Below are 6,000 nucleotides of genomic sequence, written 5' to 3'. Positions count from 1 at the left end.
GGAGCTGTAACTTCTCAGCTTCTGCTCATTCAGGAAACGGTCTTCCCGCCCAGGCTTGCCCTCTCCATCTCCCAGTTCCCGACTCTGCTGGGAACGCCAGTGTGAAGGGCATGGGAAGCCAGCTGCTCTTCCATCTTTGCTCTCGGTACTGGCGCCCTTGTAGCCCCTGATCACCTCAGAAGCAAACGCCACGCCAAGAGTCAGAGGTCTTTAGAAGATCTCCGTTAGCTCAGGGGAGGCAGAAAATCTGTTCAGGTCTATGTCGATGCGCGAGGCAGGAAAGCAGGAAGACAAGGAGGGATGGCTTACGGGGAGCGCTGTGCCAGGAAAGCCTCTCCCTGCCTCATCTCATTGAATCCTGGCAATGACCCTACAGGCGGCTTGATGCACCCCACCCAACAGAAGATACGAACTGCAGCTTTGAGAAGGCGGCTCAGTCAGTGGAGCCTACGCCTCTTGATCTCAGGGTTGAGTTTGAGCCCCGTGTTGGGTGTACAGGTTACTTTTTTTTTTTTCCTTAAAAAGGGGAAGAAGCAGCAGCATCTCACTCTAGGTCGCCTAGCTGGAATGGGACAGTTTGTCCCAGGACCCTGGAATCATATCCTGAGCTGAAGACAGACGCTTAACCGACTGAGCCACCGAGGCACCCCTTCTGCCCGCTCACTCTTGGTCGCCTAGCTGGAATGTGACAGTTTGACGACAAAGCCTTCTTACTTTTCTACCACACATGATATGTAGATACTTATAACCCTTTGTTAAAAGTTAGAATCCAGGGGCGTCTGGGTGGCTCAGTCTGTTGAGTGTCCAACGCTTGGTTTGAGCTCAGGTCGTAATTTCAGGGGTCATGCGATCGAGCCCTAGGGTGGACTCTGCACTTGGTGGGAAGTCTGCCTGAAAGATTTGCTCCCTCTGCCCCTTCCCCCCAAAAAATAAATAAATCTTTAAAAAAAAAAAAAAAGGCTAGAAGCCACCTGGCTCTATCTCCCCATGGAGTCCTATACACAAAATATCATAGCCCTGGAGCCAAAAGTGGTTTCAAAAAAATTCTATTTCTTATACACCTAAAACTAATATAACATTATATGTCAATTACACTTCAGTAATCGAAAACATCTAATTATTGCCTGCATATCTCTAAGAACATTAAAGGGGATTCAACTCATAGCCCATAGAAACGTTTCTCAAGATCTTTTCCTTCTGCTGCCCCATCTCTCACACCCCAGTGCTGTTCCAGAATTTCTCACACACAGACCTCCTCAGCTCCTCTCTCTCCTCTTCCACTTCCCTCTTTCCTAACTCCAGCTACATCCTTACCCGTTTCCTGCCTCTCTGATTCACTACCAGGCTGGCAACTCCAAGTCTCCCTTGACGGTGGATGCCATTGGCACAGATCTGTCCTTGGCTATCCCAGGCCCCAGCTCAAGCCAAATGGGAGTCAAACACATATGGCATCTGGATGTTTGAAATAAGATGGGGAATTCCTCAGGGATGGTGACTCATAAGAGCTGACTTACATAAGGATTTTAGGGAGGGGTTCTTCTCTCTCCCCCATTTTGACCCATGGAGAAGTAAGACCACTGAAGATTCCGCAGAATCGCAGAGGAGAGCCAGGGAGGGAAGATCGGAAGGACAGTTCTCCCAGATAATGTTCACGCCCTAAACCATGACTTAGGCTGAGGGAAAGGGCTGCATGTGAGCTCCATGGAGATTTCTTGAGAACTGAGAGGAACAACTGACACAGTTTTGATGGGACTGAGCACCACCCTTCATAAAAGGAGGATCATGCACAGACACACCATGGTTTTTAGTTTGTGACAGTACCTACCTCCCAGCCGTGTTCTCAGAACCTAGAGAGATAGATGCCTAGGTACCAGCAGCCAACATCTTTTCACACTATGGTGATGATAAATTTTACATGTCAACTTGGCTAGGCACAGAACCCAGATATTTGGTCAAACACTAGCCTTGATGTTGCTATGAAGGTACTTCTTCAATAAGATTCACAATTAAATAGTAGATTTTGAATAAAGCAGATTACTCTCCATACTATGGGTGGGCCTTATCCAATCGGGTGAAGGCCTCAAGAGAAAAAGGCTGGAGACGCCCCAAGGAAGAGAGAGCAATTCCTCTGGACTATTTTTTTTTAAATCTCCAGACTTGAATTTCACATCAACCTCTCTCCCTGGGTCTCCAGCCTTCTGGCAGACCCTGCAAATACTGGACGTGTCAGGATCTACAATCGTGAGAGCGAACTCCTCAAAATAAATCTCTCTTGATCTATAGGTAGATAGATGATACATCTAACCTATTGGTTCTGTGTCTCTGGAGAACCCTAATACAACTACTGGCCCCAACCACCAACCCTGATAATCCCACTCAGCCAACTTCCTCTGTCCTCCATTAGTTCCCTGTTTTACTCAGTAAAAGCCAAAATCTTCACAAAGGTCTCCAGGACTCCCACCCCATTTACACAAACCTCCTGGCCCCTCGCTACCCCTGTAACCCATCTCCTCACCAACCCATCCCCCACCAGCCACACTCCAGCCTCGGGCTGTTGCACCCACTGTCCCCTTTGCTGCAATGGTCCTTCCCCATGTGTCCACACGGCCAGCGTCTACACCTCCTGCAAGTCCTCCCTCAACCATCACCTTCATCGTCGGGGCTACTCAACCACGCTGTTAAAATTTCAATCCCCTGCTCCCCAACATACATACTTGAAGCTACTTACTCTTCTCTCTCCTTTTAAGCCACACCATTGGTCATCTTCTTCTTCTTCTTTTTAAAGATTTTATTTATTCATTGACACATAGAGAGAGAGATCACAAGTAGGCAGAGAGGCAGGCAGAGAGAGGGGGGAAAACAGGCTCCCTGCTGAGCAGAGAGCGCGATACGGGGCTCCATCCCAGGACCCTGGGATCATGACCTGAGCTGAAGGCAGAGGCTTAACCCACTGAGCCACCCAGGTGCCCCGCATTTGTCATCTTCTAACATATCAAGGAAATGTGCTTGTTTAATCTCATTGTTTACTGTATCCCTTGACTAGAAAAGAAGCTGCACCAAGGTGAGGACACTTAGGTTGGGTTCTCTGATGTAACTCAGACTCCCAATGCCACGCTTGAGACATGGTGGGTGCCCAACCAATATGTGGGCCTCCCACATCACCACCCGACCCCAGCTACATCCCCTCTCTCATCAAATCTTACCTCTAAAGGTCAGCTTCTCCTTGTTCTCTCTCACTGTGCCCCTCCTCCTCATTCCCCTGTGAACACATCCCATCTGGCTTTTGGCCCCTCAACTCCTGACACAGCTAATCAAAGGCACTGGGGCCCCCATGTGGCTAAATCCAATAGGAGGTTCTGTCTTCATCTTCACTTTCAGCTGTATTTGACAAAGTTGGTCACCACTTCTTGAAACACTTTGTTCACTTGACCCAGGACCTGCTCTCAATTCTGCTCTAACCCACTGGCTCCTTCTCTTGGCTCCCAGATGTGTGAAGGTCAAGACGTCTCAAAACCCAGACTTCAGTCCTCATTTCCACTAACACTCATCCCTAGATGACCTCACTGAACTCCAAATTCCTCTCTCCAAACTTGACCGTTCCTCTGAACTCCAGCAATAGACACCCATGCTCTCCATGCAGGAGTCAAACCCGTGTCAAACTCAGCACTTCCCAAATCATGCCCTATTTCCCTCCCAAACATGCTCCTCTCAGCGTCTTCCCTACCTCAGGGGAGAGCCACTCTGTCCTTCCGGCGCTAAGGCAGAAACACATGGAGTCAACCCTGACTGCGTTTTCTCATTACCTCCTCTCGGTTCTAACCTGTCATCAAATCCTACCAGCTCTGCTCCGAAACTCATCCAGAATCTGATCATCCAACACTAGCACTCCCGCCCAGGCCACCCTTAGCTCCCCCTCCCCAGATTATGACAACAGCTACCAAATGCTTCTACTTTCCCACACCAGCCAGAACTGTCCCCTCAAAATGGAGGTCAAAACATGTTCATCCTACTAGGACCCCCAGGAACTCTCCATATCTCTCTTACTTCATCTCCAACCCCCTTTTCCTCTTTGTCCTCTACCCTCCAGGTACATGACCTCCCTCAGCTATTCCACTAACATAATAGTCACACTCAGGCCACAGGACCTTTGCATATGATGTTCCTATTCCCTGGAGCCTTGTTTGCCAGATATCCACAGGATTCTCTTAAGTCCTTCAGAACCCTGGACAAATGCCCTTTGTCAGTGAGGCAACTCCTGACCACTTTATATAAAATAACAACCCCTACCACACCATCACCACGGAGTTCTCCAGCCCCCTTGCTTCACTGCTTTTTGTTCACTCCTGAATCCCAGGACCTAGAATAACTCCTGACTCATAGCAGGTGCTGAATAAACACACAATAGAGTGAACATTCAGGTGATTTGGACATCAGTGGTCTAGGAAATACGCTTCTGAAGACAACTCGCGAGCTCCCTGGAGCCAGGATTATCTTATTCCCAGCCACATCAGGGGCCCCAGCACCATGCCCAGCTCAGACTGGATCATTTAAATGTTTGTAGAAGAGACCAATGAACGTTAGTTACTCCCCACACCTCCTCCTTCCATGTGGAGGGACACCAGGCAGATGCCCACTCCTGGCCTCTTCCCTATCCCTCATTCATTCTTGCCTGTGCGGAGGAGTGACCTACGTAATTGGAGAGAAGTGGATCACGCTGGCTCTCTCTCCATCCTCCTCCCTGTCCTCTGCAAGGCTGTTGCATCCCTGCTAGAAGGGGCAGCTCCAAGGGAGTCTTACCTCACCCAGCAGCAGGGACACCCGAGTGGCTGCAGACAGAAAGCCGCTGTCCACCACCCTCAAAAGTAACGGCGAGTAAATATTTCCGTCTTCAGGGACGCCTGGGCAGCTCAGTGGGTTAAAGCCTCTGCCACCAGCTCAGGTCACGATCCCAGGGTCCTGGGATAGAGCCCCGCATCAGGCTCTCTGCTCAGCAGGGAGCCTGCTTCCCACCTCCCCCCCACCACCCGGCCTGCCTCTCTGCCTACTCGTGATCTCTGTCTGACAAATAAATAAACAAAATCTTTTAAAAAAAAAATTTCCATCTTCATTAGTCCGACAGCGTCCCGCTCGCTCAAGCCTTCTGAGTGAAGGAGGGAAAGGGAGCGATTATTTGTCAGCCCCTCGCTCCCAAACTAGCCCGCTCCGTCTTCTCTTTCTCTCCACCTTGCCCCATCCCCAGCCTGCTCAGACTTTGGGTGTCTGTGCACCTCTGGCAGACGCGGAAGTCATTCCCAAACCCGGAGGGCACTTGAGTTACCTGCGGTGCTGCAAAGAAATACAGATTCTCAAGCCTCCTGCGAAGCCATGAGTCGCACCACTTCACAAAGGACCCAGAAAGCGGTTCCTTCCCCTACTCCCAGTTACCGCTGCCACCTCCTAGCACCAGTGGGACAGGGCTGTGGGGACAGACCCAGCCCCGTCCAGACCCAAAAAAAGCCAGGACACGTTCCATGAGTTTATTCCCCTTCAACTGAGCTTACAAGCAGGTGCAGCCCCCAGGTGACACCCCCACCCCCGTCGGCTCCCATCCAAACCTGAGGGCTGAAGTTGTAAGTAGGCTGGGGCAGTGGTTCCCAAACATTTATGTCTTGGAAACCCCTTACACCCTTAAAAACCCTCAAGAACCCAAAGCCTGTGTGCCTGTGCATTATGTCTACTGATGTTTACTGAACTCAAAATCAAAACTGAGACGTGTTGAAAACACAAGAAAACTCCAGCACACGTCCCATCAGCTGTCAGAGCAACAACACTGCCACACATCAGGAAGCCACTGGAAAGCAGCTCCACGTGCAAGATGTGTCAGGACTAGTATGCACGTGGTTCTGGCCTCAGGGACTCCCTGGAACAATTCTGAGTGCTCCTGCCCAGGGATCCCTGATGATACTTAGAGAACCTCTGTGCAGGAGAACGGACAGGATCCCCAGGCCTCCTGTGGGACAC

The sequence above is a fragment of the Martes martes genome, assembly GCF_963455335.1.
Source record: "Martes martes genome assembly, chromosome: 5".
In the NCBI taxonomy this organism is placed as follows: Eukaryota; Metazoa; Chordata; class Mammalia; order Carnivora; family Mustelidae; genus Martes; species Martes martes.
Note: the sequence above shows the minus strand (reverse complement) of the source record.